The following is a 26895-nucleotide window of genomic DNA, read 5'->3' as shown; positions in this document are numbered from 1 at the left end:
TTACGAGGCTTCAATGTGTATATATCAATTCAATTCAAAGAAAGAGGAGTGGTTAGAGCGAGGAGTCGTTACTGTATCCCATTAATTTGAGAAACATCAGGGTTACCAATTCAATCCAGCTATATTGTTTTTGTTTTGGATGGATGGTTGAAGCCAATGTTTGGGTACGTCTGATGTACAACCAACTCAAGTGTACCAACGACGACTACACCCAACCAGCGCGAACCACTCCACTCGAGATGCACCACCACTTATCTTTGGTGGGCTCATATGGGAATTCGTAATCATCACAAACTAACCAAAGTTGCAATCAAATGAGTCGACACACCATCATCAGCTAACCAAATCGTAATCAAATGATTCGGCAAAATCATAAAATGTCAAAGTGGGTTGATAGATTGTGCAAGCGTGGTGTGTGTTTCACATTTGAAAAATCACAATAATGAAAATTCCCTTTTTGGGCAGATTTGTTCTAATGCATATCTATTTTTTTTTGGGTAGGTTTAACTAGTGAGACATGTTCATGGATTGAACTTCTTATCACTTTATACACAAGGGCTTGCCAACATGTTTTTTGCCAATTGTGTTATCACCCACATATTGACACTATATTTTTTAGCATTTTGAAGGTGAATTATCATTACCTTGAGGACTAACACTATATCTTTGAGCATTTTGAAGGTGAATTATCATTACCTTGAGGACTAACACTATATCTTTGAGCATTTTGAAGGTGAATTATTGTTACCTTGAGGACTAACACTATATCTTTGAGCATTTTGAAGGTGAATTATGCTTTCACTTAATTTTGGAAAGCTTTTTTTCACACAAAAAAAAACAACGATCTTTCATTACAAAAACAAAAGATGATTACATATGCAAAAATTTGAAAAGCTTCAAAGTCCCAAATAATATGGGAACGAGCGAAACATAACCAACATGCAGGATCTATAATTAGAGTGCCTAAAACAAAGCATAAGAAAGTTGTATGTCCATGAAACCACTAGATCATCACGAGAGGAGGCCAATGTTGTTTGCCCTATTCGAGCCATAGAAAGACACCCAATATCCATGAACAGAGAGCTAGAAAAAAAGCATATCAACACATGTGTGTCCATGAACCCACCAAACCACTGAGAGAGTAGGTTAGCATCGTCTGCCCTAGACCAAGGCAAAGCATCCTTTCACAAGTTGAAAGATGTTGCACTGCAAATAGATCCATTGACCAGAAATTTGAAACACATATGCCCATCTCTAATGGTGGTCCCTCTCTTGGAGAGGGAGTCTGCCAAGGAATTTTGCTTCCTGTAAATATGGCAGAAAGAGATAGAGGGGAAAGAGGCAGTCATGGCCTGAATGTGCTCCATCCAGTGGGAGATGGAAGGAACGGAAAGCATGGAGAAGCCATTGATCCAGTCAGTGGAAATCTTCGAGTCTCCAATGATCAGAATTTGGTCAATGGCCAACCATTTGGCACACCTGATCACCCCATCATAATGCCAACACCTCTGCCCAAATATTTGTGCCAAGACCACCTAACCAATAAAAATGGTAGGCCATAGCAAGGTTGAAACATGTGATAGCACCGCATCCACAAGCCCCATTCAATGCAGCACCATCAAAGTAATCTATAGGGAATATTTTCTCAAGGTTCCTATGTGACCATCTGCGGAGGTGGGGGAGAGAGCTCCAAGAGCCAATCTCCATAAAATAGGTCGTGACAGATGATGCAGTGCACATCAAATCAAAATACTTGTTCTTAAAGATGAAGGGATTTCTGTTATGCCAAATGTCCTGACAAATGTACAAAGGTAGAGCCCTAAAAGCCCTATTAAGGAGGGACCAATTTTGAAAGCAATCTGCGATGGAAGATCGGTCTACTAGCATGGTGATCTTGATAGTTTTAGAGACCTCCCTCCAAGTAGAGATCGAGAAAGGGCAAATTAGAAAAAGATGATTCACCTCCTCATTGACAAATCTGCACAGTGGACAAAGCCCAGGCCCTACAAATCCTCTCTTGATTAAGTTTTCCCAAGTGAGTATTCTATTATGGAAGACAAGCTAGATAAAACATTTTAACTTTGCTAGAGCTTCCCATCTCCACATATTAGCTAACCAGATAGTACTCATGGACTGAAGGAAGGAATTTATGATGAATGAATAGGCCTCTTTAGCATATATAGAGTTGTCATTTGTGCTTCCATCCTAAGTAAGAATGGCATCCTATTCTGATACGATAATACCAACCTTGCACAAGTGAAGATGGTATCTTTCCCATTTAAGCACCAAATATGGGGGGATGTCCAACTCGTCTACATGCATCCAGTGGGTGGTGGATAATCCAGCGTCTAGCGGGAGGCCGATTTTGGAGAGTTGCAGTGAGCCCTTTTAAACTTGCAAAGTGGATGTGATTAAGAGAATATTCATAATAGGTTTCAACATTGTGACCCGTGCAATGAAGTCTTGTTTTTTATCGAATTTAACATAAATTTGTTCCACGTTTGATTTTCCACATGTGACTAAATATTTTTTAGTGAACAACTAAACACCTTTTATTGTTCATCATGCATATAGTCACACTTCATTTATTCTAAACTTCCTAATGCACTCAAAAAAGTTTCATCATCAAGTGTACCCACCATTCAAGGTGATCAAAGTAACTCAAGCTAGACCCTACTTTCATCATCAACTTAAAATAGTCAATTGTTTTTTAAATTCATGTGTAGTTTTACAATTTGAATTGACTTTGTAACCACCTTATTAATAGAATTTATCATAATTTATTGTTTGTGTAAAATATATCTAAATATTTCATTGCATGCAATATTTTATTGATCAACTCTCCTAAGACAAAGCTCTATCGCATTTGTCTTCACATCTTTAAGCCAGGTTGATTCTTTCAATCACTTCAACCTCTGCCATTTGTATACCAGTTTTATATTTCATTGTATCATATCAAGAATAATTTTACTTTTCATCCAACACTTTGTGTTGATTTCCATTCACTTTCATGTGGAACTATTTTCTCTCTTTTTTTACATATGTTGTAGTTATGTGTATGTATTACGCTTAACTCTCTTAAAGTAGCATTACCATAATTCAATATTAAAATTATTTCATTGCATGCAATATTTTATTGATCAACTCTCCTAAAACAAAGCTCTATCGCATCTGTCTTCACATCTTTAACCCAGGTTGATTCTTTCAATCACTTCAACCTCTGCCATTTGTATACCAATTTTATATTTTATTGTATCATATCAAGAATAATTGTACTTTTCATCCAACACTTTGTGTTGATTTCCATTCACTTTCATGTGGAACTATTTTCTCTCTTTTTTCCATATGTTGTAGTTATGTGTATGTATTACGCTTAACTCTCTTAAAGTAGCATTACCATAATTAAATATTAAAATGCTTGCACAACGCTCATTAATTCCACTTCATTGAGTTCATTCATAAAAGTGTATGATATAAGTATCAAACGTTAATCACTCTTGTGGCCTATATAAGAGGTTTAGTGGCACTAGTACTTGCAATTAGAGACCTAAAAGGCCCTCAACTTCCCTTATGCATTCCTCATGAAGAGTACTAATGCAGGAGAGAGTAAGAAGAATGACAGATAAAGTACTAAGTTTTTAACGAGTTTCCATTTTAGAAGTCGATGTAATATGGTCAATATTGCCTTTCCGTAAATGGGTTCAAGTTCTTTCCTTTAAGTTGGCTACTTTCAAAGGTAATGGGCCTTCCTTCTTGCATTAAAACTACACAAATTCCCTATCATGAGGCATTGCATGCCACAATAAATGCTTTTGTGAAGTCAGGTGTGGTAAAGATAAGAATTGTTTACATAGCTTCCTTGAGTTTTTCAAAAGCTTTGGTTGCTTTTTGGGTCCAAGAAAATGCCTCATGTTTTAATAACATTGTTAAAGGTGTTGTTATTTGACCATAATTCTTGAAAAAATTGTGGTAATAACCAATCAATCCTAAGAGTCTCTAATATTATTCAAGGTTTTAGGAATTGAGCATTATATCATAGCTTTAATTTGGTTAGGGTCCACTTTGACACCTTCATGAGATACAATATGATCCAAATAATCAAATTCTCAAACCCCAAAGGCACACTTGGAAGGCTTTGAATATAGGTGTTGCTCTTCCATTGATTTTAAGACCATCTCAAAATGTTGTACATGCTCTTCCTATTATTCATTTATATTAGATCAACAAATACTAACGCAAATTTGTTGAGGAAGGGTTTGAAAATAGAATTCAGAAAGCTTTGAAGGTGCATCTATAGGGCCAAAAGACAATACCAAAAACTCATAATGGCCTTTAAGTGTCCTAAAAGCTTTTTTGGGTTCATCTTCTTGTTTTATTTTTGTTTGATGATATCTCAAATAAATACCCAACTTTGTAAAGAAAACTACTTGTAGTTCATCCAATAATTCATCAATGATAGGAGTAGGAAACTTATCTTTGATGGTGATTTTGTTGACCTATATATAATCTGAACACATATGCCATGAACCTTCTTTATTTTTAACCATCACCATTGGTGTAGAGACCATGTCAACATGTTGTACATTCTCTCTCCATGATTTGTTGTAGATTAGTATATCATCAAAAAATACTAACACAAGTTTTTTGAATAAGGAACTGAAAAATAGAATTCATCAAGCTTTGAAATTTTGAAGGTGCATTAGTTAAGACAAATGGCATTCCCAAAAGCTCATAATAGTCTTCAAGTGTTCTAAATTATATTGTGGGGATGTCTTCTTGCTTCATTTTAATTTGATGATATTGAAAACGAAGATCCAACTTTGTAAAAAAAATTGTTCCTTGCAATTCATCTAATAATTCATCAATGACAAGAATTTGAAACTTATCTTTGATGCTCATTTTATTGAATTGTCTATAATCTAGACACGTATGCTATAAACCTTCATTATTTTGAATTGTCGCCACTACTGTATAGAAATCACTTTAGTTTGGTTGAATGATGCCAACCTTTAATATTTCTTGAATCATATGCCCAATCTCACCCTTTTGTGCGTATAGGTACCTATAAGGTCTAATGTTAGGGGGCACACTTTATGGTTGTAAATGAATAATATGGTCATGATTTTGAGCAGGTGGAAGACCCTTAAGCATCTCTCCAAATAGCTTGAAATGATTTTCAATAACTTTTTGGAGATCCACTAGAGTAGAGGGTGTATATGATTGAACATCTAGTGAGTATAATTGTGCAATTATACTAAGGTGGCCCTTTTTTATTGATTTTGTCATGTCACTAGAGCTTATCACTTTAGAGGGTTTTCTTTTAATACCTTTGGATTCAAGTTCCTCACATGATGAGAAAAATTTCATGAAAAGTTCCTAAAAATTAAGGCCGTTATTTCCAATGATTCTAGCCTTGGATCCCCAATACAACATCAACACCACCTATTTGGATTGAAATCATGGAACTATCCACTCCCATATTGAGCTTAATATCATGGGACTTTCCTTAACAATTTATGGTACCTCTATCTATAATCATTACTTGAAACTCGGGTGATGGAAATACAAATCAATTGAGACGTTTTGCTAATTTGCAATTAATGAATTTATGGGTACTACCATAATCAATCAACATTTATGCCTTAGATATATATATATATATATATATATATATATATATATATATATATATACATATACTTTTATCTTGAGGGTTTGTAGGGTACTATTGCCAACCAATGCATGACAAGATATGGTTGAAGTAGTCTCTTCTAATTTTAGATCTTGAAATGGTTCCAATTCTTGATATTCTTCCTCTTCGCAATCTATGTAGAATAATTTGTTCTCACTACATCTATATGACCCTTAGTATACTTGTTGTCACAATTGGTACATGGTTCCTTTTCTCTTCTTTCATCCATTTGCTAAGGTGTCAACCATGTATGCTAAGTGATAATAGGAGAGGGAGCATGGTGCTCTCAATAGTTGTTAGTGACCACTCTTCTAGTAGCCATATTTTTAAATTCTATTTGTTGGAAATCAATAGGGTTTTGAATTTTATCTTAGATTTTCATTCATGATAATTACTTGTGAGTCTATCAACATTATTATTACTATGTTTTCTTTCTTCATCCAGTAATTACCTTAAAACATGAAGATCACATAAGACAATTGAACACAAGATATAGGCTCCAAGCCAAGGCAAAACCCCTTCAAGGGGAAAACCCAACAAAATCTCTTCTTATAGAATCACATCAAATGAGATATCCAAGACCCATAACCACATAAATTCCCACCTTTATATACCAAGTAAAATCATTCTTCCTTCTAGCATATTCACCATCAAGAAACCAACAACAAGAGATGCACCAAGGCAAATCTTCATCCAGACTTTGGCCTTCCTCATCTTCTCTATTTTCTCTGTGATATTTCAGACCAAAAACCATCCAAGTGTGTGTCCTCCATCTACCCTCTAATTATATATATTAGAGGGGGCATGAATAGACAAGTCCATTGGAGCAGAGCCGACTTGACATGTAGAGTGTTTCTTTCCCGAAATTTACATTTAAAAAAAGTATTTTTCTTTTTCTTTTACAATAGGTCCAAAATAGGACTTTGACTCTTTGACTTGAAAACCTAGAAGAACGAAGAACATGCTTATCTAGAAAATAATAATATTTTTTCTTTTTATTTTCTTTTTCCCTTAAAAAAAAACCATAATTATACAAATTATGAAGATCGAAACTAGTTACAATCTCCAACACTCCCTCTTAACTAGGGAGGTATTTATAATTGTACACCTGGTACAAGGATATTCTCAAACTAAAATACTTTCATAAGAAGAGTCGGATTGATAATCCATATGTAAGCATCAATAGTATGACTAGCACTATCATTGAGGCCTAACTTGATCAGATCCACTTTATTTGAAAGCATTATGTTGGGAGGCTTTACGTGAGATACCACACTACCTCTAAGGCACATACCCCATCCAGATGTTTGTCAGGCATGTCCTTTTGGGACTATTCTTGTCTTGTATTTTCAACCTTCAATCCTCAAAGAATATCGGTCCTCTTCAACCAGTCTTATCTTGGATACATGTCCTATCCTCAAAGAGTGTTGGTACCTTTCCTTTCTTGGATGGTCTATCCTCAAGGAAACCATAAATGCTTTATCCAATCCTCCACCATTCTCCCTCCGTGGCCTTTACTTAGACTTATGGTTGTTAGTCTTGGTCAAGTGCATGACACAAGAAGAAGAGAATGCACATGTGATGTTTTATCATCACTCCCTCTTAACCAGAGAGGATATCCCCAACTTATTTTCAATTGGGAAGTCATAACCACAACCTCTCTCGCTTGTTCCCATAAGAGTATGAGCTACCAATTATTCATGGAGACAATTGTAGGGTTCCTTCTTTACTTGGAATCTCTTCCTTCAATCTAGTGATAGGGTTCGGGCCATCAAACTTGCATATCACTTTCCTTTCTTTATCATCAATGAAGGCATTATATTGAGCCTTATCAAACCTCAAGCCAATCATAGTTCCCTCTGAAAGTGATCTTCAATGTACGAACTTGAACTTAAGGTTATCTCTTCATGTTGTTGCCTTTCAATCCCAAGACGACGATTCAAACATATTGACTACATGATTTCCAAAAACATATACAGTTGAACTTGCCTCAACTGTCATTAAGTATTTCTCCAATATCCTTCCAAGTAGCAAAACAATATGTTAACCAGATAACTACTAACAAAAATATTAACATCAGACTTACCTTGTCGTGATGGCATTCTCGTCAAAGCATCAGTTTTCTTGTGTTCTTTAACACCCTCCTCCCATATCTACCCAAACAATCGTCCAGTCAAGGTAAACATGCAACGAGAGGCCACTATGAAATGATTCGACCTCCTAAGTCACGTTAAGGAAGTGGAACCAAGAGAAACACGCCATACAGACATCCAACATCAGCATTAGGACCCTCAGGAACCAATCCAACCTTTCTACCAACCAGCCCTTGGGTCCCACTAAGCTTTTGGACCACTTGACCTCTGGACGTTCTCACATGCCTGCAAGCCAGCGTCTAGGGAATTTTTTGCACAGTGTTGTGCTAGCATCCCCGAGATTTGAGCCACTTTTTCAAGCCCAGAGGCCAGGTCACTACCCAGAATAGAATGACATCTTCAGAATAGTAAGATAACAGGGAAATGATAGTGTAAAATCAATCACTTGAATAAGACCTTGACTGGACCCCTACTAGCCATGACAGACATTTCATCAAACATATCACGAATATGTAATATATAGGTGTAAATAACAAATCTAAGCACAGGGGTCTCATACTTAGCTTAAAATCACCAAGAGACATTGATGCCTCAACACATTGGTTGCCATTTCATCCATTAGGTCATTGATACATTGTTCATTCATTTAGTATTAAAAACATGATGAGAGCCATATATAGCTACTCTCATAAAACATACATATAACCAACATAATAGAAACATAAATACCAATGAAATCACAGCCATATGGTCCACATATAAACCAGTATAATACTCATAGAAATACAAGGAGAAATAACCTCATATTGATGATGCAAAATCTAAACCCGGGATGGGACTTCCACGTTCCACCCGACCGTAGAATGGTTGAGCCAAATCTCTCTTCAGTCATTCACCCCCGTGCCATATTCCAAGCATGAATATGGGATCTCATAAAACACATCAATCCAAAACCATCCAAGGCTTGTAGAGGCCATCCACCTCAACCCATCAAACAGTGATTCCACCTCATGGTAAGACATCACAAAACCATCATCAAATTAGTCTCCATCGAAGCCTTCCAGGGCTTCCAGAGCGTTTGTTTGAACCAAGGCTTCCAGAGCATTTGTTTGAACCAAGGCTTCCAGGACTAGTAACTCAACCCATAGTTGTCATCGGGCTTCCAGAGCATTTGTCAAACCAAGGCTTCCAGGACTAGTAACTCAACCCACCAAGGGCTTCCAAAGCATTTGTCCAACCAAGACTTCTGGGACTAGTAACTCAACCCAAGCTATTAAAGGGCTTCTAGCGCATTTGTCCAATCAGGGCTTCAAGGAACTAATAACTCAAACCAAGCTAAGGAACCATGAGAATCAACCAAAACAAAAAAACAAAAACAAAAAAACAAAAAAACAAAAAAAAAAAACAAAAAAGGATAAACCCACAATCTCCATGGCTATACAAGAAATGGAAAGACTAGGCAATCCACTAATAATCCAGGCAATCCTCCATGCCAGTGACAGATCATGACCAATAAACCACATGAATATTCCATGCATGCCAAAACTAGTGAGGAAAACACACATGAAACTCGGTACCTGCAAGAAAATCTCATTGTAGTTGTTGATCTCGATGTCCTCTTGCACTTTCCTGCTCTTCCTTTGTCTTCTTGATCCAAAGTCCAAGTATGCCACACTCTCCAAAAATGCTCCAATAAAATTGTAAGTATCCAAGAGTATGAGAGAGAGTGAGAGAATAATGAGAGAGCTCCAAAATTGAACTGACGAAAGGTTACCAACTGATCCTCATAATTCTTTTTATGAATGAGACCTATATTTTCTTCATTTTCCTCCTCACATGCAACCAGTGACCTTTCACCTCCTTTTCTCCTAATTTCCATTATTTTCATAAATAATTGTACTAAAATGCCATTTTGTCTTTCCAAAGCCTTATCCATTTCCTTTGCCAATTTCCTTAGCCATTAATAAATCGATGAACACCCACACTAGGATGTCTTTCCCAACATTCAGCTTGGAATAAGTGTCCCATCAACTGTGGTTATTAGTTTTCCTTTATTACTTTTATTACATGGAATTTTCACCAGGGTTGTTAGAAGTTCTTCGAGATCAACATCCTTTCTGCATGAATCTTTCTTCATGCATTCATTTTAATCAGAGTGTAACTGCCTCCTCCCACATTTACCCACTTTCACCAGTTTTCCCAGGGTAAACATGAGCTTAAGGTCACTATGATAAGACTTAACCTCCCATATGACCTTAAGGAAATGGAGTCGATAACTTAAGACCTTACTGACTTCCCTTAGGTGTTACGAGAGCTCCAGGAGCTACCTAACCCCTCCAGGTGTCCAACCCATGAGCTAACTCTCTTTTTCATTGACCTGGGCTCTTAGCCACTCCCTTGATAAGGCCTCTAAGTGACTATAAGCCTCTAGTCACTCCCATAGGCCTACTTCCAACCAACTATGGACTTTTCCAGTCTATTTTGTGCCATCAACCTCAATTTCTTAGCCACTTTTCCAGGGGCAAGACTTAGGCCTCTACCCATAACTCAATGAATCTTGCAAAAATGATGAATAACATAGAAACAAAGCTTCTAAACCAAGAACTTGAATAAGGACTTGACCTGACCCCTCCCAACCAGGACAGGCATTTTGTCAAACTCATGGTAAACATGTAGTCTACAGGTCATGAATACATATATGAACATATGGATCTAAAACTTATATGAGGTTTAACAATAAGGACCAATGCATTCTCACACTAGCTGTCATAATGCCAATTAGGTCATGCATTCATTAACCAAACATTCATTACTTAAAATGTGGTAAGATCCATACTTAAATCTGTCATATAGCCATGCTTATAACCAATGTATAACTAGATAGATAACAATGATAGAAAAACCATTAAAGCCACATAATAACAAGTATAATTACTCATCAAAGACAAGAGAAACTTAGCTCTTATTAACCATATGCAAAAGCCAACCAAGTCAGGGACTTCCACATACCACCTGACCATAGATTGGGCTGAACCAAATATTTCTTTCAACCAATCATTCATGTGCCATATTCCAAGCATGAATGTGGGATCTCATGGGATAAACCAATCCATAAAAAACCAAGGGAATCCAGAGGTTAAACCACCTCCACCCTCACCATACCATGATCTCACCTAAACTGGTCCCGAGATCACAAAACCAAACCGAGCTTGGATGCCTCAGAATTCCTTCACCATCCCTTGAGGAATTTTCCTGTCTCCACCCACCTGTTGAGGGCTTCCCAGAGAAAACCATCTCCACCCAAAACCCTTGGGATTTTCCTGAGACCACCTCACCCAGATCCAAAACCTTCTGGCAATCCAAAGCTCAACCAAGAAAGAATCCCATCACGCCATGGTTATTCGAAAATGGAAAGGAAAGGCTAAAACCATTGTTGAAACCCGACAAAACCCATGCCAATGATAACAAATGAACTAAATACACACAGGCACATACCATGCATGCCAAAACCAACTAGGAAATCATACATGCAACCTATTACCTGCATGTATTCTCATTGAAGCTGCTTGATTCAACCTTTCCTTGCTTGATCCTTGCTTTCCTTTGATTTCCTTGTCCTTCCTTTGATTTCTTGATTTCCTTCTCCTCTTGGTTCTCTTCTCTTCTCTGAGGCTAATTCCAAAACTGAACTTAAAAACAAAACTTAAACAAAAACAAAAAACTATGAACTAATCCTCACAATCCTTTTTATCATTAAGGCCTTTATTCCTTCAATTCCTTCAATTTCCTCCTCACATCCAACTTGTGACCTTTCACCTCCCTTTTCTCCTATTTTCCTTTATTTTTGTAAACAAAATACCAATAACGTCTTTTTACATTTCAAAGCCTTTGTCATTGCCTTTGCCAATTTCCCCTTAGCCATAATACATGACAAGTGATGCCCACTAGGATGTTTTGCCCAATATTTAGATTGGAATATGTGTCCTGTGACCTTGGTATTATTTTTTCTTTATTAACTTTATTACGTGAACTTTTAACTTGGGGTTGTTACAACCCCCCCCCCCCCACTTTAGTGGAACACCATCCTCAGTGTTCTATGACACTTATAACCAGCAAAACTATTGAAAACCAAAACATACTGCCCATGGAGCTTTATAACCCAACTCATCGCAATATTTACAATGAACAACCTGCTCAAAAGAAAAACCATCATGACAACCATACCACTTATTGGATTTTTATAACACAACCTGTTCGATTGCTCTGCTCCGGAGCATGAGTTATTTCCGCTGCAATATGCACTGAGGTTCCGACTGGAATTCTCCTTCTAGTTCCACCTGCAATAAAGACCAATCAATAACATGATCAACATCTTTCACATATATTTTAAGCAATGATACATGGAAAACATCACGGACTTTCATTTTTGGAGGCAGTGCAAGTTTGTAGGCCACTGGTCCAATCCTCTCAAGGATCTCGAAAGGCCTGCAATACTGTGGTGCCAACTTGGCACATGATCCAATCCTCAAGGAGATCTTCTTGGGCTTGATGCGCAAATACACATGCTCCCCAACCTGAAAATCCTTAAACACCCTATGTTGTTCTTCATAACTCTTCTACCGGTCCTGTGTTGCCTTTAAATTCTTCTTTATAACCTACATTTCCTGTTCCATTTCTGCCAACATATCTGATCTGATAAGTACCATTTTCACTGGATCACTCTATTTGATGAGAGTATTACAACTCTGCCCATATAGTGCCTCAATAGACTCATCCTCAGTGACTCTTGATAACCATTGTTGTAAGCAAACTCAACCAATAGAAGGTACTCCTCCCATCTCCTCTATCGGTGCATGACATACATCCTCAGCATATCCTCCAGAATCCTATTGACCCTCTCTATATTTTCATCTCTTTGCGAATGATAAGTTATATTGAAGGCCAACTTTGTACCCAAACCTGAAAACAACTCCTTCTGAAACTTGGAAGTGAACTTAGCATCCCTATTTAACATAATCTTCTTCGAAACACCATGCAACCTCACTATCTCATTGATGAAGAAATGTCCTACCTCATTAGCGTAATAAGTAGTCTTCACTAGAATGAAGTAAGCTACCTTGCTCAACTTATCGATCACAACCATGATAGAATCATGTTGCCTCGATGTCCCCGAAATACCTGTAATGAAATCCATGGAAATGACTTCCCATTTCCATTCTGGAATCAGAGTAGGCTGAAGCAACCCACCTAGATACTTACACTCTGCTTTCACTTACTGACAGTCCAAACATCTAGCCACAAACTCTACCACTTCCTTCTTGAAATTAAACCAATAGTAGAATTTATTCATTGTTGTCAATGTCTTCTAATATCCTGGGTGACCTAAATAAGGCTTGACATGAAACTCCCTCAAGATAAGCTTCTTGATCCCATTGTCATCTGACGCGTAGATCCTGTCTTTGAATCTCACCAAACCATATGTCATAAGATGATAGTCCACCTCTTGATCACCTATACCCTGTTCTAACCTATTCCTAAGCTCCTTGTACCTGCCATCCTGTTGTCCTGCCTGTAAGATTGGATCTTGTAAATTTGTCACATACGAGCTCACAACTACAATGTGGTTCATTTGCACTCTCCTACTGAGAACATCTGCAACCTTGTTTTATTTACCCTTAATATACCTGACCTTGAAATCAAACTCATTGATCGTGGCCAACCACCTAGCCTGCCTGACATTCAAATTTGGTTGGTCAAATAGATATCTCAACCCACTGTGAGCAGTCATTAATACAATCCTCATGCCAGGAAGATAATGCCTCCACATATTAGAGGCACGAATAACAGTTGTCAACTCAAGATCATGTATAACATAATTATGCTTGTGCTCATTCAGTTTCCTAGACCCATATCACACCACCTATCCCTCTTGCATCAAGACTTCACCAAGTCCTCTTTTGCAAGCCATACTACGAACTCTTTATCCGGATCTACAATTTTAAGAACTGGAGCATTTGTCAACAATTGCTTCAACTACTCAAAATTGGTTGCACATTCCTCTATCCATTCAAATTTATTATCTTCTCTTTGTAATGATGTAATAGGATATGCAATGTGTGATAAGTTCCTGATGAACCTCCTATAGTAACCTGCTAACCCCATGAATGATCTAACTTCATCCACATTTATAGGAGTTGCTCGTTGCATGATAGCTCTTATCTTCTCTGGATCCATTGTTATGCCTTCCTTGGAAATAACATGTCCCAAGTAACATACCTCTGTCTGAAATAAGTTACACTTGTTAAGCTTGGCATACAACTGATGCTCTCTTAGCAACCTCAACACTGTTGCTAATTGTTCGGTGTGCTCTTACTCATTCTTAGAATATATCAATATATCATCAATGAATACAATAACAAACCTGTCTAGATAAGGACGCAATACATTATTCATCAAACACATAAAAATAGTTGAGGCATTAGTCAAACCAAAAGGAACCACAAAAAACTCATAATGCCCATACCTAGTCCTGAAAGCAATCTTGTAGATGTCCTCTTCTTTGATGCGTACCTGTTGATATCCTGATCTCACATCAATCTTTGAGAACATTGTTGCTCCCTTCAACTGATCAAACAAGTCTTCAATCCTCGACAATGGGCACCTGTTCTTGATTGTCAGCTTGTTCAACTATCTGTAATCAATGCACAACATGAGAGTACCATCCTTCTTCTTCGCGAACAATATTGGTGCACCCCAAGGCGATACAATTAGCCTAATATATCCCTTATCAAGCATTTTCTTCAACTGCAACTTCAACTATACTAACTCTTGTGTGCTCATCCTATAAGGTGCCCTTGATGTTGGTGCTGCTCCTAGTACCAATTGAATAGAAATGTCCACTTCCCTATGGGGAGGAAACTCTGGAATCTCTGTTGGAAACACATCCTAAAATTGTTGTAATACAGGGTACCTCTTGATGATTTTTGCATCCTCAACATCCTTACCTTTGTCACTGGAAATATGAATTGAAAACATTACACAACCTTTCCTACAACTATGCTTCACCTTCATAATTGTGACCATCCTAATTGATGTAGACTTCCTCTTTCCCTACAAGATTCTCTTTTCCCCGTTATCATTGAGGCACTCAATGGCCTTGCCATAACAATCTATTTTTTTCATGTGAAGGTACATCCATTCCATATCCAAAATCATATTATATGATCCCAATGGCAGTACATTCAAATGGGTTGTTTTAAGCATACCATTCAACTCAAATGCACAAGCTCTTACGCAGTGATGAACTTTCTTCTTAGTACCTGTAGCCAAATGCACCAACCAAGACTCTGCGTGCACTCTATTTCTCAAGCCACACTTATCCACCAGGTCAGGATTAATATAACTATAATTAGATCCAGGATCAATCAAAATAGAAACACCACAAAGCTTACCATCCATCTCAATAATGGATGCCTAGTGATCTTCCTGATTGTTGTCCACAACTACATAAATCTGAGGAATGTTATGACAAACATCCCTAATTGTATGCACCTCCTGAGCGCTATAGATATGAGGCCTCCCACCCTAGTAAAATGGATAATCCTTCTTGCGATGATCTTTGCCACATATCCAACGCTACAACGGTCCCCTATCATCACCTCTATTTTGCTGCTCTCCAGGTTGCGACCCATGTCCCTTCTCAACTGCATTGAACTTCTTGTAAGGAGCAATATTTTCTTTCTCACCTACATCCTGAGGTATTCTCCGCTTCGGTGGCCACTTCCTTTTAACTTTCTCATTTCTTTTCAAATCACGATTAGGCTCAGCTTTGCGCTTTGACTACTCATAACAATGCTTCAACTTCCAGATGGCCTCCTCCAATGATCTAGGCTCATCAAACTCAATTTGCTCTCTATATGTTGTTGGAAACCCACTAATGAGCCTTTGAAACTTTTCCTTCTCATCCTTGAGGTAAGGCACATACCTCAACAGCTCTAGGAACCTACTAATATACTCAACATCTGTCACAGAACCCTTTTGCAACTCATAAAACTCCATAGCTCTATCATCATAATATCTCTCAAATAGGTACTTCTTCTTGAAGAGTCTCTTGAACTAATCCCAAATCAATTGTTCTTCTCAAATACCCTTGACATTCTTCACATCTTCCCCAAGCAACCATGCCTCTGCATCTTCCGACTTTCTTAAACTCCTTAGGAAAGTACTCACTCCTCCTATAAGGATGATGACAGTGATGATGGTGAAAATGTCTCCTAGATGAGGAACTAGAATGATTCCCATACATACCAGTTCTCTTTTTAGGTGTATCTAGTGATCTATCGCCTCTGACTGTATCCCCTTTGTCCAACCTGTATTTGAACTGAGACCTGCTACCATAGGGTCCATTAGTTTTCTCTTCGTTCTCTTGACTAATCCTTAGTTGTCCATGTCTATGAAAATATGACAAGATTTGAAGAATCACTGCATTGACTTCTGCCTGCTTTTTCTTAGCCCTTACAAGTTTTTCTTGAGCCTCAACCAACCTGTCATTGTTTGCTTTTCAACTTATGATCTCTATCCTCAAACTCCTTAATGTATATGCTATACTAGGAGAATACTCATCTCCTTGTTGCCCAACTGATTTGTAGGGAGAGCCACGGGAACTGTATTCTACCATGTTTCTCATCATCTTTGATTCTGTTCTTCCTGTAAGTAGACCATGTCAGATAAACAAAATAGATACCAAAATCAAAACCATACCTCTTTAACGTTCAAGGGAGGCTAATCTCATCTGCAAAAATTAGTCCACATTAACATGATACATATATTATCGTAATCATATCAATATAAAAACATCATTCATGACCATACCAACTATATACCATGACCCCGTGCAGGGCAACCATAACCTTGCCAATATAAGATTTTACCCTAAGAGAGCACAACCTACTCTGATACCACCATGGAAATGCATCCTCCTACATTTACCCACTTTCACTGATTTACTCAGGGTAAACATGAGCTAAAGATCACTATGATAATACTCAGCCTCCCATATGACCTTAAGGAAATGGAGTCGACAACTTAAGACCGTATTGACTTCCCTCAGGTGTTATAGGACCTCCAGGAGCTACCCAACCCCTTCATGTGTCCAACCCCTGAGCTAACTCTGTTTTTCACTAACCTGGGCTCCCAATCACTCCCTTGACAAGACCTCCAAGCGAATGTAAGGCTCCAGTCACTCCAATAAGCCTGCTTCCTAGTGAATATGGACTTTTCCAATCAATTTTGTGCCAGCGAACCCGAATTTTTAGCCACTTTTCCTGGGCTATGACTCATGCCTTTGCCCAGAACTCAATGAAACTTCTAGAAATGATGAATAACATAGAAACTAAGGCTTCTAAACCAATAAATTGAACAAGGACTTGACCTGACCCCTCCCAACTAGAACAGACACTTCGTAAAACACATGGTAAACATGCAATCTACAGGTCATGAATGGATAGGGATATGAAACTTATCTGAGGTTTAACAAGAAGGACCAATGTCTTCTTACAACAGTTTTCATACTTCCAAATAGGTAATGCATTCATTAACCAGACATTCATTACTTAAAATGTGATAAGATCCATACTTAAATCTGTCATATAACCATGCTTATAACCAACATATAACTAGATAGATAACAACGATAGAACAACCATTAAAGCCACATAATAACAAGTATAATTACTCATCAAAGACAAGAGAAGCTTAGCTCTTATTAACCAAATGCAAAAGCCAACCAAGTCAGGGACTTCCACATACCACCCAACCATAGATTAGGCTGAACCAAATCTTTCTTTGAGCCAATCACCCTCGTGCCATATTCCAGGCATGAATGTGGGATCTCATGGGATAAACTAATCCATAAACAACCAAGGGAATCCAGAGGTCAAACCACCTCCACCCTCACCATATCGTGATCTCACCTAAACCGATCCCAAGGTCATAAAACCAAATCGAGCTTGGATGCCTCAAAATTCCTTCGCCATCCCTTAAGGAATTTTTCTGTCTCCACCCACCTATTAAGGGCTTCCCAGAGAAAATCATCTCCACCTCCAACCCCTGGGGTTTTCTTGAAACCACCTCACCCAGATCCAAAACCTTCCGGCGATCCAAAACTCAACAAAGAAAAAATCCCATCATGCCATGGCTATTCGTAAATGCCAAGGCAAGGTTAAAACCACTATCGAAACCTGAAAAAACCAATGTCAATGACAACAAATGAACCAAATACACACATGCACATACCATGCATGCCAAAACCAGCTAGGAAATCATACATGCAACCTGCAAGTATTCCTGTTGAAGCTGTTTGATTCAACCTTTCCTTACTTGATCCTTTCTTTCCTTTGCTTTCCTAGTCCTTCCTTTGCTTTCCTTGTCCTTCCTTTGCTTGCTTACTTTCCTTCTCCTCTTAGTGCTCTTCTCCTCTCTGAGACTAATTCCAAAATTGAACTAAAAAAAAAAAACGGATGTGAATGGTCCTCAAAAACCCTTTTATCATTGAGGCCTCTATTTTCTTCAATTTCCTCTAATTTTCTTCAATTTCCTCCCCACATGGAACATGTGACCTTTCACCTCCCTTTTCTCCTATTTCCCTTTATTTTCATAAATAAAATACTAATAATTCATTTTTGCCTTTTTTCCTTTTCAATGCCTTTGTCATTGCCTTTGCCAATTTCCCCTTAGCCATAAGACACACCAAGTGATGCCCACTAAGATGTTTTGCCCAACATTCATCTTGGAATACGTGTCCCATGACCTTGGTCTTATTTTTCCTTTATTAACTTTATTACATGAACTTTTAACCCGAGGTTGCTACACATAGTGCCCATGGATCAAGCTTGATTACCAAGTTGTAATGTATTCCTTGGAGTTGTCACTATTAACTCCCTTTGTTTCTTCTAGGGACTATAATTGATGTTGATCAACATTGTTATATTTATGCCATGAAATCTTGTAAGAGAGTCTTTATCTCTTTCTATACCAAAGCATGTCACATTTCTTTGGACAACATGCATCCATATGGAAAGCTTACCAAGCATATTTTATATTCAACTCTTTTTGCAATATTCCTATAGAGATGAACCTTTTCCTGAAGAGTTACTTACAATATGCATACCTTTGCTTTTCATACAATTATCTAGCCATCCCTTCTGAATCAGCTTGCTTCTTGTACCTGGAACTTTGACCATTTGCATTCATTCATCCTTCAAGAGTATTGATTCCATTCTAGATGGAATATATACCAGTCATAATGTTGTTACCAAGAATATTCCAAAATGATGATTCTTATATGATCTTTATGATCTCTCTTTGCAAAATGACTCCCTCTAACATGATGTTCCTCATTCTCTTTAAACTAGATGATGTTTCCTAAAGCAAATCAAATGAGTAGATTCTTATTTTTCTATTATCATGTGCTTCTATCTATGATACCATGCTTCATAACAACAAAGAGTATTTTAGAAAATGCAATGATGCATGCTTGTACTCTTTTAATCATCAATGAAATTGTTAGCATCAATTCCTACAGGGTCCTTACATTTCCCTCTTTCCAACATGCTCGTCATTTTCAATAAGTCATTAACAAGCATAAGAACTACTTTGCATTGTCATCCTTCTTGTCTTGCTTCCTTTATTATGTACCTGCAATGTTCACTAACAAGTACGACCAAGCACAATATGCAAATACAAGAGCATGATGCCAGTTTTATCAATCTAAGGTTTCTATGGTACCTTAGAGGGTGAATTTATAAGAGCTTTAAATACAAACCCTAAATCACTTGATCTTATTTTTTATAAGACTTTTACTTTCAACAGAAACGTCAACCCTAAGGTTTTGAAGTCAAGTCCAATTCCACCCTTGCTAGGGTTTCCCCTATACCCTGGATCCTTTCTATAAACCCTAGATATCAAGAGTTAGGGCTTCATAAGAGGGAACAAATAGTTAGGGTTTTCACTTTTCTAGATTTTTTCTAATCCAAGTCCCAACTAGGGTTTATGAACCCTAGATACCATAAACCTTTAAAAACTATAATATTTACAAACCTAGATCCTTATCATGCAAAGTAAGCTACAAAACCCTAATTACTTTTTAAACCCTTTTAAAATCATAACATTAAATGCATATATGCATTATACATACCTCTATGATTTCACCATACTTGTTTTCCAGAGATCTGGTCTTTCTTCAATTCTTCAACAAAAATGTTTCAAGTTTTCCTACGTTGAGCAACCAACTTTTGTCCCACACTACTTCAAGGATTAAATTACTTCATTCATAGAAGGCATTCATAGAGCCTTCAATTACCAAAGTGTTCTTTTTTTTTTTTAAGTAAGAAAAAAGCTATATTTGTATTATCATAAGGATCACGTACATTATAGCTACTTCATGTACCCATATCATCATAGAAAAAACATTTGGGTTGCGTGATCATGCAAACCCCTTCAAAGTGACTATATAAACATATATACATATAGAGAGTATATAAACAGAAAGATCTGCATATATCAAGTAGCAGATATAGTAGAGATTACTAAAACAAATACTTCCTTCATAATGACCTTGAGATGAAATAATATCATCCCTCATGCATTGTGTATCATAAAAAAACCATTTTGCCAGCAAGTTCTGTTTGGTCTACCTGCTACATACAAAATATGAGACAAAAATATACAAAAAAGATCAGAAAGCATATGTGCATCTACCCTAGGAATGTGAACTCCGCAGCGCTTTGTACATTGCCCTCCAATAATATATCCATGTGCATTTCTCCCACCATTTCTTAAAGCCCCTTTTTTAAGAGATCATCCGCAATCTGGTCATTTTCTCTTCCAGTGTGCATGATTGGAGGGTTCCCAAGCTGTGTCCATAGATTTTCAATTCTCCTTAGCCATCCAAGTAGTGTTGATTGTTTGATATGTGCCTTGCCATTAACATGATCCATAATAATCTTTGAATCCCCATATATATGAATATTGAGGATATTGAGAAAACTTGTGAGCCATAAAATGCCCCATAGTGCCATAGCTTTTGCCTTATTATTCAATTCCATACTAGCATTCCAGTGAATTATGTATTGTAAATCCTTGGACATTGCTATCCAAAAGCCACATCCGCAAACATTGTTTTGTGCCACTCCATCGAAGAATCCAATCGGGTACACCATTTGTGGGCTTTTTCCCCTTTGTTGATGTTCTTTGTGCTTGTTCTCATGAACAGGAAACAATGAGTATAGTGATATGGTATTCTCATATACTAGCGTGAAATCCTCAGTAGAATTCTAAAAAATATGGTTATTCCTCCATTTCCATATAGCCCAGAAAAATAGGGGGAGAATAATCCTCCATGCGGGCTTTTGCTTGCCCCACCACCCCTTACAATCTGCAATGTCATGAAATTGATTATAAGGAAAACCAAAATGTAATGCCAATTTGTCCCATACCTGGATCGTGTGGTGGAATATGAGGAACAAATGACAGTTGATTTCCCCTTCCTTTTTTCAAATTGCGCATATCCTAGGTCTATGCCAATTTCGCTTTTGCAAGTTCTCCCAAGTAAGATTTTTGTTGTGATATACTAACCAGGAGAATAGTATGATTTTAATAGGAATACTAGTCTTCCAGAAGGCGTATAATATTGGATTCTCCACACACCAGGCACCCCTTCTGCAAAGAGAAATATATATCTCAGCAACCATAACATTTCCAACTTTCATTCTCCCCGACCATACCAAACTATCGCTTTGTTCCTCCCAGCATATGCCAACTCCTTTTAAGCCCGCACATATTTGTTTCCATTCCAAAGCCAATATTCCAGCCATCCCCAGTCCTTGTGAAGTTTTCCATATAGGGGATTGGTGCTGCCACGCTGAAATGAGTTGATTCTAGAAGTATATGCCTTTCCCATATAAAAAAAACGATGAGAAACTCAGATATACAGCAATCCCTGTCGGCTCCCAGAATCTGATCCACCCCAACGATAATAGAGTGACTCGTTCCCATATTACATACCAGGTGTTGTATGAAAAATTTAGTAACCCTTTGAAAGCTATGCCATATGGCCGATCCACATGGAATGTAAATGATATCCTTTCGGAACTAGAAAAGAAAATCTTGGTTCTTTAAATCTTTTTGTCGAATCACTCTACTCCATATACCTGACCCAAATACAGCCCTCCATAAGGATTTTATCAGTAGCGAACAACCAAATAGCCAAAGGTTCATAATACCCCAACCCCCCATTCTTTTTGGGCAAGATATGTGAGACATTTTAGTCAAGTGGTATTTATGTTGTCCATTGCAACCCACCCAAATGAAGTTGGAATAATACGATTAATATTATTAATGGTGGCTTGTGGAATATGAAATAAGTGAGCCCAATATACCCCCAGCTGGGTAAGAATAGCTTGTGCGAGGATAGCGCATCCACCCAGGGACAAGCATTGATATTCCCACCTAGAAACTCTTTTGAAGAACCGGTCTACCAGCCACTGCCAATCAATATTTCTGTAACAACTTGGCTTAATGTGATATCCAAGATACTTCATACCAGTTTGCATCAGTTCCACCTAAATACCAAATAGGTTCCTTATATAATCAATGACCTCCATATTGCTCATATCATGATATACAATAGATTTTTGCAAGTTCATATTCAAACCAGTTGCTTTAGAAAAAATTTAAAAAATATGAAAAATATTCAGCCATGCGAGACGATTCAACATACCCATGATGAGTACATCATTGACAAAAAAACCATGTGAAATCTTGATGTTGTTCGCAATTACCAGTGCCTGAAACTGATCATTATTCACCGCTTTTTTTATTTGCAAGCTCAGACTGCCCATAGCCAGGATAGATAAAAGAGGAGATAATGAGTAGCCCAGTCTCCATCCTCGTCCATCCCTAAAGAAGCGGGTAGTATATCCATTGATAATCATCGCATAATTTATATTAGAGAGACAAGCCATGATCCAAGCCACACTTCTAGGCTGCAACCCGATCTTATGTAGTACCAGTCTAATGTAGCCCGAATCTAAACAATCATACACCTTCTGAAGATCTACCTTCATAATGGTAGCATTTAAGTGCTTGGTATGTATCGAATGCATACATTCCTGTGCAATGGCGACGACATCATGGATTTTTCGGTCCTGTAGAAACCCATATCGTTCAGGTGAAATAAACCGGGACAGAGTAGTCTGCATCTGACTAGAAATGGTTTTTGAGATGATCTTATAACTAATATTGCATAAAGATATGGGCCTGAAATCAGAGAAAACCGTGGAGGGTCATCGCTTCAAGATGAGAGCGATATAAGTTGAATTTATGTGCGGGTGGATTTTCCCCATGATCCTCGACTCCTCCACCATATTCACGAGGTCTCTTTTAAAAATGTCAAAAAAATGAATGAAGATTTCAACAGACCATCCATCTGGACCCGGACTCTTGTCCCCCTTAAAAGATTTTAAGACCTCTAGGAGCTCCTCTTCAGTGACTTCTTTAAATAGATTTTCATTATCATCATCATCAAACATAATGGGATATGGGTCCACAACCCATAACATGGCTCCCCCATCAGCCTCCCCTTACGATCATATGCATTTTGAAAATGTGCAACAACAACCCTACTTATATCCTCCTGCGATTGTAGGCACTGACCATCTTCATCATATATTTCCCAAATGGTATTTATTTTGCGCCTATGTTAGCATACTAATGAAAGAACTTCGTGTTTCTGTCCCCTTATTTAATCCATAGAGCCCTTCTCTTTAGGCGCCATGTGAATTCATAAGCAGATAGAATCCCCTTCTTTTTGAACTCCAAATCGCGGATACGAGTCCTGATATCATCAGGAAGTACATGAGAAATCATCTAGGGCAGAAATGAGTCCAGTTCTTGTTGAATATCAGTTAATTCTTTCTTCTGGTCTTTAGCCTTCTTTTTCTGCCATGCTTTAACTTCCCTTCGAAGAATAGCCAACTTATCCAGGATGTGTTCCATAGGGGATGTTCTTGATATATGCTCCTGGGTCCATATCTTGTGTACAAATGAATTAAAATCCTGGTCATCTAGCCAAGTGCAGTTAAATTTAAATGGAATCCCGTGTCTAAAAACCTCCGACCGCCATTGCAGAGTAATGGGCCTGTGATCAGAGAGATGGTTATTGATTACCTCCACATGGACGTTGCCAAGACGCTCCATCAAGCTCTCATGTAAAATAAACCAATCCGGCGTTTTTGCAACATATGTTGAACCCTTTCTGCCATTATCCCAAGTGGGAACCATCTTCTGTGGACATATATCAACTAAGTTGTGGTCAATAATTGCTTCACGAATCATACCCGCCAGTGGGTTGATTTTTCTGGATACCCCCCATACTTCGTCCAAGCCAATAGTGCAATTAAAGTACCCCGCAATAATAAGAGAAGCCAGATCCATAATCCCAAACGAAAACAACTTTTCCCAAAAAACCTCCCTATTCCTATATGGACCATATAAATTCAAGATGTGGATACGATCCTTTTGTCCACGGATATGTCCTTCAAGTAAGATCCCGACAGAACATGAGAATGCCTTGGCCCGAACCCAATGGGGATCCCATAATGCCACAAGGCCTCCAGATAAACCAGCAGCAGCCATGGCAGAGATGTGTCATTTCGAAAACATTTTTCGGAAATATATAATTACATGTGAGACCAAATGCATAGTTTCCTGAAGCAGAATAATGCAAGAATGTATAGAGAGAAAAAAGTGTTTAAGAGCTAGGAACTTCGTGGGGGTCCCCAATCCCCAAATATTAAGTGATAAGATGGAAATCATGACCAACCCTATGCGGCCATCCCAATCATTGTGGTTGTATTATGTAATGGTATAAAAACCATCTAAACATCAATCCTACCGTGGCAATATCGTAACCATACAATGGATATGTGGTGCCAGAACTTCCCGTGACATACCACATGTATGAGGTTGTTGATATAAGCTCCCACTCTGTGGTATATTTTGAAGCGAAAACCATAAAACAATATATGGCACACAAGTATTTTAATAAATATTGCGAACCGTCATAGATATATTCCAATCAAGAGACGGTGCAAACGAACTACTGAGCATAAAGAGCAACGTGAGGGCACACAATGTGTAATGCGAGCCACGTTATTTTAAGGAATCCTTTTAGAATATGTCCAACGAATTAGATAAGTCAACGAGCCATCGAAGAGATGCTACTAGAATGTGATTCATCAAATTTGTGTAACAAAGAAGTATCACGTCACTATTATATTGGTTGATGTTGAGCGAAGTCAATTAAACGAACCCACAAATCAACATAGACTTTTATAACCAGTCGTATTTCAGAATTCGAGCCTTTGGGTGCGAGCTCAAAGTATATGTTTAAGTAGTACGATTCACCATATACAACAAATACAATCTTTCGAGATTTAAAGAGAATCTTGAAATACAATGCCTTAATAGATCCACTCTACACTGAGCTATATTACAAACCAAAGAGCCATTGTACCTTTAATTAGGGTTATCACAAAGTCCTTTTCAAGGTTTCCAACGGATTCTGGCCCATAAGCCAGCAAATGTGATCTTTAGGCCTCCAACTTCAAACCTTGCTTTGATACCATGTTGGAAATTTGGAGGCTTTTGAATTTTATTGTAGATTTCCATTCATGCTAATTACTTGTGAGTATGTCAACATTATTATTATTATTATGTTTTATTTCTTCATCAAGCAATTACCATAAAACATGAAGATTACATAAGATAATAGAACACAAGATATATGCTCCAAGCCAGGGAAAAACACCTCCAAGGGGAAAACCCAAAAAAATCTCTTCTTAAGGAATAAGATCAAATGAGATATCTAGGACCCATAACCACAAAAATTCTCACCTCTAGATGCCAAGTCAAATAATTCTTCCTTCCAGCGAATTCACCATCAAGAAACCAACAACAAGAGATGCACCAAGGTAGATCTTCTTCCAGACTTCAGCCTTCTTCATCTTCTCTATCTTTTTTGTGATATTTCAGACTAAAAATCATCAAAGTGTGTGTCCAAATGAGCTCCATCTACCCTCTATTTATATAGATTAGAGGGGGTGTGAATAGACACATCCATTGGGGCAGAGCTAACCTGACATGTAGAGGGGTTTCTGTCCCAAAATTTACATTTAAAGAATTATTTTTCTTTTACTTTTACAATAGGTCCAAAACATGACATTGACTCTTTGACTCAAAAACCTAGAAGCGTGAAGAACATGCTTATCTAGAAAATAAAAATATTTCGTCGTTTTCTTTTCTTTTGCCTTTTTACATAAAAATGCATAATTGTACAAATTATGAAGATTGAAACTAGTTAGATTCTCTAACATTATTTTCCTTGCCACACTAATAGCATATTCTATGGCTTTAGGTTCAAAAATATGCACCTCATGTTGAATACTATCCTTTAAGGTGTCCATAAATTGATCTAACAAACTATCTAGAATGTTCTCTACCCTAATGTTTATTTTTTGAAATTTTTGAATATGCTATGAAATTAAACCTATTTGTCAAAGATTTATCAATTGGATAAAGAATGTATTTCTCTTAATATTCCCATAATGTGTCATTAAGTCATCCATAAAAATTGACCAAGAGATAATAGAATCCTTGTTTATTTCAAAAATCCATTGATACTAGATAAAATTATCATTTTCTAAATACAAGGATGCAAGAGTTTCCATTTGTAAGGTTTGAATTTAGTGTATATCAAATAATTTCTCCATTTGGAATATACAAATTATAGGATCTTTATCGTCAAAGTTTCTCATATCGATCTTGTGAATTAAGTAGTTCCTTGATGCCAAGTTGAATCCTCGATGGTATGGACTTTGAAATGATGAATAATCATTATTCTAGGACTCCATCTTCATGTTCTCCACATTTGTTAATTTATTATTCAAATGTGGTGTCTGGAAACCAGCTCACAAAAAGATAGAAAAGATATATCAATGCCTTAGAATTCAGCCTCTTCGAGGGGGCAACCTCCTTTACATTACACAAATGAAC

This window comes from Pinus tabuliformis, chromosome 3_2 (genome assembly GCF_031772625.1).
Source record: "Pinus tabuliformis cultivar Carrire ecotype Pingquan chromosome 3_2, CPIR1, whole genome shotgun sequence".
NCBI classification, from domain to species: Eukaryota; Viridiplantae; Streptophyta; class Pinopsida; order Pinales; family Pinaceae; genus Pinus; species Pinus tabuliformis.
This window is presented reverse-complemented; position numbering follows the sequence as displayed.